Below are 12,933 nucleotides of genomic sequence, written 5' to 3' on the forward strand. Positions count from 1 at the left end.
AATGGTCCTCAGGGTGGTTCTAATGGACACTGACCTTTGAGCACCACTCGGCTAGAGTCTTACTTTCTTGAGGGGCAAGAATTGCATCTGTTTATGTTACTATCCCATCCTTAATGTCTACATCCTGAAGAGGTATATGATTGAGAAATTTCTGGTGAATGAATGAGTGTATGGTACAAGAATCTGAGGTGGAGTCTAGGGACCTGGCAGTAAAGAGCGTGTTCATGTAGGTTAAAGATAAACTCTTTATGACACAAAGCCACATGCAGAGTGGGAATTTATTTATCTTCAGTTGGTGCTGGGGCAAGATCCAACTCATTTAGAGCTTAGAAGACCATGTACAAGATGTCGGTCTTTATCTTCAGAGAAATTGGAAGATCGCACCAGGTCTAACCATGGAACAGTAGCTTTAGAGGAAGCAGAGAGGGCGCTCTGGCTGAAAGACATAAGATTTAAGGAGGAGATTGGTTACAAGAGGAAGGGGTGGCAATGGTAACAAATGGAGACAGAGGCCTCTGGGAATGTCAGAGAAGGTGCATTGCCCCTCATGGGAAGACATGGGAAGAGGGGAGACTAGGCTGAGCTAAGGCAAGGGCAGGCAGAGGGAGGGGACATTGATGAGGTATGAGGGAAATGAGGAGCTGGGGGATGTCCCTGAAGGCATAGGAAGACCGTAGAAAGGAGGCAAAGATGTGCATTTAGGAAGAGAAGGAGACATTCTGGGTGGAAGAATAGCCAGAATAATCCATCCTATAACCTCCCAAAAGAAGGTAGCACAGGCCGGGTGGCACATGTCATGACCTATGATATTGTTTACTTGGCAACTACGTCTCATTCAATTTGTAATCATGGAAATCACTTGATTTCTACTCATGGGCACCATTTAATTGCTAATCATGATGAACTTAGAGTAGCTGAGGATCAAGGTAAATCTCATCTCCTTGTTCTATTACTGATGCCTGAATTCTGGCCTTGATCCTTGGAAACTTACACCCTAGGTCTAGTACTGGTTTTTATCCTTATAACTTATCAGAGAAGATTGTGCATTTTTTTCTCTCAATTCTTCCATTCACACATTTGCCTACTATGTGTTGCAAGTTAAAATCCTCCTTTGAAGGTATGATAGACAGTGTGAAATGATAGGAAACTGCTGAAGAGTAAAGGGCAACTGGGATGTGGGAAAAGAGAAGGGAAAGAAGGAGAAATTTTGTATGTATGTATATACAGGATAGTTAACATGGTTGTTCTTCTGTCTTCTATTTCTATGCTGAAAGAAACTGTCAATGAGTCTTTGGTTGACCAGTATTGCATGTCTGTATCTGTTTTCATGAGAAGCCACTTTGAAGATATCAATATGTAATACAACAAGCATTGTTAATTCCCTACCACTTTGTTTGTAACTCTGTATTGTCTGTACTGTGCTTGTGATGTTGTAAAATGTTGTCTGTCTGTTAATGTTTCCCTCCTTTTATCTTTAAAATAAAAAAAAAATCCTCCTTTGGGATCATATCATCATGGCTGGGTCCCTCTTTCTGCAACCAAATTTCCTTGATGACAACTGTCAACCTGTTGTCACCTCCGGAGAAGAGTCCCACTCCACCAGGAACAGTAGCCCCAAGATGTCAACTGACTACAAAGTCCCCAGGAAAGACAATACTCATACAGGCATAGGGTGAAACAATGTTTTCTCTCACAAAGACAGCATAGAGCAAGATCAGCTCCACCAGTGAGCATCGGTTCACTGTGGCTAGCAACAGGATAGTGACCTCCATGGGCTCCTTTCACACTGTAAGCAAGTCCTTCCCACAGGAAACAGATACAATAGTGGGGTTGATCGGGCACTAAATAATGCATGAATTAAGTGAACAAACGAGGACATGTTGAGCTTGAAATAGGGAAAAATATTCCTGCAAGGGGCTCTTTATCTTTTAGCAAGGACGTGATCTAGGCTCCAGGCATATTCTTTGCCCACACAGGGATCCAGAAGATCACATGCATATGTCTGCCTTTACCAATTACACTCGTCTCAGAGAAGCTTGAAAAGTGAGAGTTGAAGGGAGTCTTTGGGATTATACCATCTACTTCCCTATGTGTGTCCATTGTGCAGGTGGTTGGCAGACACCAGGGTGATCTATTAGTTGTCTCAGTGCTTATGCCGTGTCCCAGTGAATCTACTCAGTTGCCAACATCCCAACTTCTGGTCCAAACAACTTCTAAGCCAAAATTTTGACATTCAAGACATTGAATATAAAGACAATACCCAGAGAATATACAGCAATAGAACTCTGATCAACACATTCTTCAGAAACCAGTTCAGGAAGCAAAACCTCAGCCTCCAGAAGTCAGTCTAGAACACTCAGCAATTAGTCAGTGACAAATATATTCCTTATTTTTTTTTTTTATCTGAAGCTCTGTTTGCAATTCAGGACCAACCCAAAGAAGGCCAAATATCCAAACTTAACTAATCACATTGGATGGGCTTCTTTTAGTTAACCAACTGACAGGTCCCATGCTAACCACCTCCAATCAGAGCTCACCTGAAGCCTTCCTTTCCTCCACTACAGAGGAGGTGATGGAAATTTAACACCTTGGCTCTGTGATGGAAATTTAACATCTCATGTTTTCTTCTATTTAGCATTACAATAAAAATCTCCCACATTTATGTATTAAACAGTGAGGTCTGAAGTTAAGTCATTTTAGCTTATGTTCTTATTCTTAACATGCTAATTTTGGTATATATTTTGAGTACTTCATGCTAAAAATTGAAATCATAGAAGCCCCCACCTATATTCTACTACCTCTATATTTTTGGCTAAGTGTTTCCAAAAAATATTGACTATATACCATTCTAATAAACTTTTATTTTCTATTTTCCTATTGTCTCTTTCCCAAACTTATGAAGTTGGCTTCAGAAATTAAGTGCTCATGATTTCAGCAAGTAAGTAATCAGCCCTCTCTAACTAGAGGGAAGGAAATAAATATTGAGATAAGGGGAAGATCTTAGGTCTTTTCTTTCCATGCACCCATTCCATAACTTTGACTGTATCTGAACTTTGTCAGGATGGTCAACCATATGAAGAGAAAAACCTTAGAAAACACATATCAGATCATATCTGCACTAAGTAACTTATTAACATTACAGGCTGAATGTTTTCCTTTAAATAACTGACATTACTCTCTTTTCACAAGTTCACTAAAATACAGTTTACTAAAAATTGTGCAATAACTATTTGTATATTAACTGTGTGCAAGACACTATGCTTGCTATTATGAAACATACTAAATTAAAAATGGAAGATTTATTCTCCAAGGTTCCTAAGTTTTAAGATATGCTACTTCATTTCTACCTTTTTTTCTTTGTAGGTTCTGGGGATTGAACTCAGGACCTTAGGGATGCAAAGCACATGGTCTACCACCAAACTACACCCCCAGCTATCACTTTTACCTTTCAATGTTTTGCTTACCGTCATTGAATCTTTGTATCTTAGAATATCATGAAACTGGATGTTTATGTTTTTATTCATTTAGCACAATTTTGTTCTGCGGGTGTATTTTGCACAAATTTACCAAAAACAACTGAACTGCATTGGAGTATTTTAAAAATTAAAACAAATACATCTTAAATTATTTGGGGTGGTGGATAATTGGGCTACTTGAAGAGCATGTTTGAAGTAGTTTCCAGGAAACACAATTGACAAACAAAATGTTGAACTTATGAATAAGTCTCCACTTGTTTCATAGATATGGACATCTGAGTTTTGATAAAATGCATACTAGGATGTTATTGCCTACCGCAATCCACCACCAAAGTCCCAGTTTTCTGTGTATGAACACAACCACTTCTATAATTAGGAAGGTTATCAATTGTGAAATACACTATTGATTCAGTAACAGATTTTTGAAGGAACAAGCTATTCTATACAATGTACATATAGTTATAAAAGTATTAAGGTATGATCACCTTCAAATCTAGGAAATATAATTTACTCACAAATTGCATATGATAGATATTTTTGTCACGAACACTCCTACATATATTTCAATGTATCCCCTATCATCTATGTGGGAAGACCTTTATCACAGTAAATATATTTCTGTCTCACATGCTAACTATCACATACCATCAAGAGAAGCACACTTCTCACAGTTTGGGTGCCATTTTCCCCTTCTTTAAATATTTCGGTGTAAATGAGAATTTCAGTGTGGTGATATCATGGGTAGTTTAAATTTACAACAGTCAGGAACTTCCCAAAGTAGATGAAAACTTGTGAACATCACATGTGCACAAGACGGTTAAGTGTTGTTGCTTACTTTGACTTCAGTTGTGCTTAGAAACCCTTATATCACAAATAAAACTGGATCTGTTTTATGCTGATTTATTTAATTTTAATTACTTAGGCTCACTCTCCAAAACCCAGTAAACAACTTAGACACAACATGTTGAGGGGAGTTAAGTGTGGTACCTAATCACAGGAGAAAAATACAAGGCCAAAGAGAAAAGATGAACAAGGATAAAAGATGACATAGCCATCTGTCAGGTCCCAAGGGATATGCTGGATTTCATGTCAGTGTTTTCTGCTTTCCTTTTCAATGCTTTACTGGGAAGAACGTTGCTCAGACAGCAATATTCAGGTATAGGATTTGGAGAGACACAACTTATAATAGTTAACTGCTTTTAGATATCCTTGATATATAACTTGGTTTGTCCACTAACAGATTTTCAACCATGGCTTAAAAGCATAGATTTTACCTCGACAGGAATCTCAAAAATGCTGAAGACTTTTTGCATGTATGAGTACATATATTTTTTCAAGTGCAAGGCCAAGGACTCTGTAGAAAAATCTTTACAGAGGTAAAAACTTATGGTTCCATCAAAAAGTATAACAGGATAATTTTAAAATATCCCATAACTCAACCAGGTAAAGCACATGGATATTTATTTATTTATTTATTTCTCTCTTCTCTGTTTTCTTTCTTTTCTTCTTTCATTCTCCTTTCTTTCTTTCTTTCTTTCTTTCTTTCTTTCTTTCTTTCTTTCTTTCTTTCTCTTTCTTTATTTCTCCTTCCTTCCTTCCTTCCTTCCTTCCTTCCTTCCTTCCTTCCTTCCTTCCTTCCTTTTGTTCTTTCTTTATTTCCTTTTGAAACTGAATCTCACTGTGCAGCCCAGCCTAGCCTCGACTTCTCTAGCCTCCTGCATCAGTCTCTCAAGTGCTGGGATTATAGGTGTGCACCAACATGTCTGGGAAGTATGCACTCTAAAAAGAAGTCCATGGAAATCACTGAAAGAAAAAGTAATCCATATGTGCTAGAGCTAAGCAGAGAATGAAAAACCTAAGAAGCACAACTGTGTCTGATGAAGCAGCTATTCTAGAAAACACCCATCGCAAGTACTTAATTGCTTAAGTAAATTTTTCCTTTTATGCTAACTTAAAATTGTATAAATTTGACTTTACAATTATAAACCTGATATACACAGATTTTTAAGTGTGTATAACTTGATAAGTTTTGATAAATATATACACTCGTGAAACCAGTACCTCTAGTCAAGATATAGACCACCTTTATACCTCAGAAAGTTCCCTCAAACCTCTTTGCAGTCAATTTCTACACCCACAGGCAATTATTGCTCTGATTCTTATCATCGTATGGTCGTATCATCATCTTCCTGAATGTTATTTAAATGGAATCATGGTGCATATATGTTTTGGTGTATAAATTATTTCATTTAACATGTTTTGAGAATTTAAACACATGTGTTATGGTAATTCATTCTTATTTACTGTTAATATTCCCTCATGTAAATGAAATATTTTTCCAGTTGTATCTGCAGTTTGCACACTATGAATAAAAGTGTTATATATGATCACCCACGGGTGATTTTGTTTTGATTTCTTTTGGATAAGTACCTAAAAGTAGAATTCCTGGATAATAAAATAGGTATATGTTTAAGTTTTAAGGAATCACCAAAAGGTTTTTTCCAAAGTTATTGGAATAACCTACAATCTTATCAGCAATGTATGTGAGTTCTAGTTGATCTACAATTTCACCAATATCTGATGTTATTTTATAACATATATATAATCTTAACTGTTCTACTGGGTATAAAATAGTATCATTTTAAAATGAATTTACTTGATGACTAATGCTAGTGAGAATCCTATCATGTGTTCAACTAGCTATTATATATCTTCTTTTGTGAAATATCTATTGAAGTCTTTCCCCCTTTTTAAAAATTAACTTTTAATAATTGATTTCTGATAATTCTTTATTCATTTCAGATGTAAACCCTTCAGTATGTTGCTCAGATAGCAGTATTCAGGTACAAGATTTGAAGGGACACAATTTACCTATTCTTTTCTGATAGGTATGCTTTTTTACTTCTTTCACTTATCACTCTTTCAAGGATTCATTTGGCAATGATCAATACAAATGGTAAGTATGGAGACTCTTGCCTTTTTCCCAGTGTTGGCATAAAGCACTATATTTTATAATTAAGCATGATTAAATTGTAATTTTTTATTGATGCTTATTGTCAGACTGAAGCATGTCCCTTTTATTTCTAGTTTGTCAAATGAATATTGAAATCCACTGAATAATTTCTTCATCTGTTGAGATGATAGGTTTTTTATGTCCTTTTTATCTTTTTTTAATTTTAAAGAGAAAAGAACAAAAACAAAACAACGAAAACAAAACAAAAACTATAAAAATGATACAGAATTTAAAATCAAGATGATAGGAAATCAACAATGGTTGTTGTATTACTTATTGTTATCTTCAAAGTAGTTGCTCAGATTGCAAGATATAGGTATACAAGACTGATCAAACAACTAAACATTAACTGTTCCTTTCAGTAAACTAATAGAAATTAGTAGAACAATGTGTCCTTTTATCTTGTGAAGAACTATATTGATTTTAATTATTAGATTTGTGACTATTAAATCAACTTTGTATTCACTTATTTGTTTGTCTCTTTGTTTTTGAGACAGGTCTCAATATGTAGTTTAGGCTGGTCTTGAACTGACTATGTAGCCCAGGGTGGCCTAGAATTCTTGTCAATCCTCTTGCCTCCCAAGCACTGGGATTACAGGCATGAACTGCCTCACCTGAAATATTTTTTTCTTATTTAAATCACTTAGTAATGGCCTGTCCTAGAGTTTCAATATAGGAAACATTATCAATGTGCACAAAAACTCTGGCCACTACAAGAATCATGAAAATTTTATGTCTTTTAAGAAGTTCTATATATTACACAGAGTGAAAAACATTGCTGTACCAGAGAGTCAGATGTGAACAATGCATCTAGATAGAAATGGGTCTTGCTAAGGCACAATTCATTTAGGCAATAAGGGAGAAGAAGGAGATGGCTACTTTCTGTGTTTGTCCATTTGGCACCAGAATCTTCAACAATAAGGTCTGTACTGGTCCATTTAGGCTGCTATCACAAAATATGTAAGGCTGGGCAATTTACAAATACAGATATGCATTTCTCACGGTTCTGGAGGCTAGGAAGTGCAAGATCAAAGAAGCAGTGCGTCCAGAGTCTCGTGAAGGCTCACACTCTGCTTCGTGTTTGGCGCTTCCTCCTGTGCCCTCACCTTAGAAAGGCCTGTAGGGTCTGGGACACTTGTTTTAATCTCTCTCAAAAGGTCATTAATCAATTTATGAGGAGATGGTCCTTATCACCTAATCACCTCCCATAGGGTACATCTCTTAATATTATTGCACTGGGAATTAAGTTTCAACATAGGAATTTGGGGAGAACAACAATATTCAGACCATAGTCGAGAAGTAATTTCCAAATATCTACAAATAACTATGTCAAAAAGTATTGTTTACCACTGACACAATTTAATGATAATGTGAAACGGATTTTCTGATAATGGCAACCCTCATTCTACTGTATTTTTGAGGACATAGAAAAGGTCCTGGTATCGGGCTGCGGATTGAGCTCAGCGGCACAGCGCCTGCCTGGCAAGAGTGATGTCATGAGTTTGATTCCCGGTACCGGAAAAAACAAAAACCAAAAAAAAAAGAGAAAAGGTTCTGGTATCGGTCTTATGTTCTGCCTACTTAAGAAGATTTTGGTAACTCTTAATCAGTGTGGAGGTACAATACCCTGTATTGCTCACTTCTTCATGGTGCAAATTATCACTGCTTTCATGTCTTGATCTCTATGGCTTTTTCTTCAAGTATCGCAGCTTCAGGATTTAGTTTTTCCAATGTGCATTTATCTAAGGATTGTCTTTGAGCACCAAGTCATACTTGTTGGCCTGAATACTTCTACAGTGTCCTGGTTCTAAAAGACATGCTGGCTCTTCTCTTTCTCTGATACAGGCTTCATTCTATATTCCAAGACACACCTGGCTTAATATGTTAAAATGTAATCAGATGGGACCTTCATAGATTGATAGGTGAATTAACTAAAAGATTAATGGTTATTCCAAGGATGGGTTGATCATAAAAGCCACTTTGTGTCTGTCTCTTATATAAACCTCAATTTCCATGTGATGCCTTGTGCTATTTTTAAAGCCTACAAAGTCCCCAATAGTAAGAAAGCTCTCACCAAGTGCAGCTCTTCACCCTTAGACTAGCCAGCCCCCAAATTGTAAGATATACATCTATTTTCCTTGTAAAGTATCCATTCTATGATACTCAGTTATAGGAACAGAATATGAACTGAGACCCTAGGTGAGCCACTACCATTGCTGAGCAATGTATAAAGCTACAGCACAGCCAGCATCCTCGAGGCGCTCACAGCAAATAGGATGCGATTGGTAAGCGCCCCTGCTGAGTTGTGCAAAGGGCTCATGCAGCTTCCCAGGCCTGGGGAAGAGTTAGCTCAAGAGTTTTGTCATCACCCTCTCCACATGTGAAAATCTTTATCTATACAGGAACCACCCCACCCCACACACAGAGGTCAAATTTTAGATATTGCAGGTGGTCTATAATGGCAAGTTCTTTGTTTGAAGCTTTGAGTATAATTTAATCATAGTGGCCCAGGATTGAAAGGTCTGGTGAAGTCAAGGCTGCTGGGATTGAGACTTTGTGCTTCATGGTTTCTCAATCTCAAATACTACCAGATACCTCCTCTATAGCAGCCAAGGAAAGAAGAAGAAAACATTTGTGCTAAGGCAATAGTAGGAAGGGAAAGAGAGGTTTAGAATAACACCAGGTCCAATCAGGAACGGAGGGATAGGCTTCAGTCGGGGAGAAGACAGGCCTGTGAGGATAAGGGGATAAGGACGGATCTGGGAGGGTAACGAGCAGCTCAAAGCCCATGACCCTGGGAGGCTGTGGCATATGTTGGAAGGAAGCAGAAAGGGACCAGTGGGCGTGCAGGGGCCATGAAGCAGAAGCAGGAGAGGCCTCTGAGCAGCCAGAACCCAGCTAGTGCCACCTCACCAGGAGACAGCCACTGTGCGGGTGCTGCTGAGCCTCCCTCTTGGCTAGAAGCAGTCGCAGCTGAGTGGTGAGTCAGCACCAGGCAGTCATTCACCCTCTTTTGAAGCCAAGTCTCTAGTCATTTCTGAGAAAATAAAATATACAAATAGATCACGGAAAAGGTTTTTTCCCTTCAGAACTTATGAGTGAACCCATTCTGTATTTTACTAATAAAAGGAGCTACCTGTTAATTGTACCTTAATTGTACCTTACCTTACACTTGGGGGATGAACACTACTTCAGTAAATTGTGTTCATTAGCAATGCTGCTGCCACTCGTGCTGACAAAGGACAGATGTAGCTTGCCCAGAAATGACATGTGAGGAGATGTCAATGCACCACTGCCTGCTAAAAATACATTTCCAACGCCACGTGAAGGCGTTCGGAGTAAATCAGTTTGCCCTTCGCATGCGTTTTGGTATGAATAAGCTTGGATTCTCTGTCTATGTTGTCTCAGCAGGCCCCTTTCCACAGCCCAAAGCCTCTCTTGTGACCTAGTGTTACCAAAATGTACATACTAGTCCTTACCCCTCCTTTCCCCACACCCAAAGCCCACCCTTCTAAGGAGCATTTCCAAGTAAGGACTAGTCACAGTGCAGGCCCTACCCTCAAAAGACACTGGTTCAAATTTTGGCTTCACCACTTACTGGCTGTGTAAACCTTAGAAATGTTTCTTAATGCCTTTAAACTTTACATTATCACTTGTACAACAGGAAAAAACATAGTACCATTCAGTCCTTTGTGAGTACCAAATATAATCAACCATATAAAACATGTAACACAGGGGCTGGGGATTTAGCTCAGCAACAAAGCGCTTGCCTGGCAAGCACAAGGTCGTGAGTTTGATTCCTGGTACCAGAAGAAAAGACAAAAAAATAAAAAATAAAAAATAAAACATGTAACACAGTATCTGATGCAGAAATATTCAATAAATATTGTCATTATCACCAATTACTTCCAGTAGCAGCACAATACCTGCACCCCAGACCCCTTAGACTATACATGCTCTGTATCTTCTTCCCTCGGATTGCTGTTCACTAGCATCGACCTGCTGAACCTCTGCTGCAAAAGCAGAGGGTATGGATAATGTTAAGAGTGATGCAACACATCCTGATTAAGATTATATCATGTAGGGCATTTCAAACTACACAAAGCGGGTAAAAGGATGGCGCATATGTATTATACTATTGTTTGAGGGAAGCCACACATGGCAAGGGCATCCTACAAATTTTTTAGTTGAATGATTCCAGTAACTTTTCTGATAAGTAAATACTTCATAAAAGGTGGTTTCCTACCTGCTTGAGACTGGAAAGCTACTCTAGAATCCAGTCTAGTGTGGAGACAGAGCTCCTGTAAGCAACTAACTGTAGTAGTGAGTGCTTCCATTCAGATGATAATAATAGCAATAATAATAATAGTAACACAACTGTTATTTACCAGCAGTTCCATTATGAGTCTGGCATTATAGTAGTCAATTCCCATATCTCAATATATTTGATCTTTTATTTGTTTTGTTTTGTTTTGTTTTGTTTTGTTTTGTTTTTTTTTCTGGTACCGGGAATTGAACTCAAGACCTTGTGCTTGCCAGGCAGGCGCTGTGCCGCTGAGCTAAATCCCCAGCCCCAACATATTTGATCTTTACAACAATCCTTCAAAGTCATAGCTTGGATCTAAAGTATCCCCCCAAAGACTCATGTATTAAAGGCTTGGTTGCAAATCTGAGCTGCTATTAGGAGGTAGCAGAACATTTAAAAGATGGGGGCTAGAATAAAAAGTTAGGTCACCATAAGGGGTGAGGTTACTGGGGCCCAGCCCCTTCCTGTCTTTGCTTCCCAGTTGCTGTGAGGTAAGCAGACCTCCATGATAGACTGTGCCACCACAGGTCCAAAGGGATGCAGCTTAGTGATATGGACTGAGATCTCTGAAATATAAGTCAAAATAAACCTTCCCTCCTTTTAAGTTGGTCATCTCAGGCATTTTGTCCCAGTGATGGAAAGCTGGTTAATGCAGTATCGTTATTATAGCTAGGCAGAAGAGGAAACTAATCTGACTCACTTGGTGACTGGGAGGCTGAGAAAGGTGGCTATGAAGAGCACAGCTGAGGAGAGGTGGATTTCATTAAGGGAAGGAGGTGAGGGAAGTATCACAGAGAAGATGAAGCTGGCCTTGTAGAATCAGGCGTTTTCTAGGCCAGTAACAAAGAGGTTTGTACAAAAGCAGCCACATGTGCAACCTTGTGGAAATACGCTGTATGGATGGGTAGGACTGAGACAGGCACGCTGGCCCAGGACGGTAAGAGCACGGAGCACAGGCTGCAGGGCTGCTGCAGTCTGGCTCTGTCCGTACGGGTTGAATCCTGCGTCCAGCATGAGCACGGCTTCCTTCACAGCCCCAGCATGAAAGTCACTGCTTGCCCCACATGGCACTACATTTCCAATATGTTCTTGCCCTCTGCGTGCCTGATCCCACTGATATTTAATACAGCCCCGATAGGACCGACTGGTGGCTTCCTTGCCTGATCACCACTGATTCCTCCAACCATTCTGCTTCCCACAGCTCAAGACAATCAGCTGGTCCAAGCTTGCTTGTGATGAAAGACATTTTCCAAGTGCTATGTGAGTTTTGCTGACCCAGAAAAGGACATGGATTCTACCTTGTAGGCCAGAAGTCTTCAAATGGGAATGTGTGGGTGGATACCCTCGATGGAATCATAAACCATTAGAATTTTGGATGAAATATTGTGATTAATTTTTTTCTTCAGTTCTAGAGACCAAAACCAGAGCTATGCACATGCCTGGCAAGTGCTCCAATGCTAAGCTCTATCCTCTGCTCTTAACTGAAGTTTTAAAGAAAACTGAAGCTTGCATTAGATATTCAAAGGTAAATATGGCTTTCTGAAAAGACTAAAAACCATAGAAATGCTGTGCTGTCGAGCTACATGTGTCTATTTAAATGATCTAAAATCAAATACAATTTGAAGTCTGGTTTCTTGGTCTCTCTAGCCACATTGCAAATTTATGAGTGGACACTGGGCAGCACAGACAGTGAAGCACTTCCATCTCTGCAGGAAGTCCACCAGTGCTGGGATAGATCACGGAGAGCCACTGAGCATGTTAAAGAGGGGAATGGCATGGTCAGATACATGACTGGAAAAACTAACTCTGGTCACAAAGTGGAGGACAGACTTGGGGAAGGAATGGCAGGAGTCTAGGGGAGCAGCCAGGAGGAGCTGATCTGTGCGGTGGCAAGGGGAATGGAGAGCAGGTGACAATTTTGATAAGTTCATCAGAGTACTGAGGAAGGGCTGTACCGGGGATAGATGCGGACAAAGGAGTTAAAGACAGCCCTGCCCTACACATTTGAAGAGTGGGAAATGCCCTAAATGTTTCTTCTCTCACCTCCTCTCCTTCTACTGCTCCTCCTGTTTACATGAATTACCCCCGGCCCAGGTCCTGGGTCAGGACCCCCACGCTGCAGTTCCTTGCATCACAAA

The 12,933-nt window shown here is 39.3% G+C and overlaps 1 long non-coding RNA gene across 1 annotated transcript; it reads right to left on the minus strand.

Moving 5' to 3' along the window:
- Positions 1 to 260: 260 nt before the first annotated feature.
- Positions 261 to 9,735, minus strand: LOC106148133. The gene is made up of 3 exons (XR_001233296.1): positions 9,655 to 9,735; positions 9,403 to 9,526; positions 261 to 436 (listed from the first exon to the last, which is right to left on the minus strand). It is a non-coding gene; the product is annotated as an uncharacterized LOC106148133 (long non-coding RNA).
- Positions 9,736 to 12,933: the final 3,198 nt, after the last annotated feature.

The sequence above is a fragment of the Chinchilla lanigera genome, unplaced genomic scaffold, assembly GCF_000276665.1.
Source record: "Chinchilla lanigera isolate Chin_1 unplaced genomic scaffold, ChiLan1.0 scaffold00015, whole genome shotgun sequence".
In the NCBI taxonomy this organism is placed as follows: domain Eukaryota; kingdom Metazoa; phylum Chordata; class Mammalia; order Rodentia; family Chinchillidae; genus Chinchilla; species Chinchilla lanigera.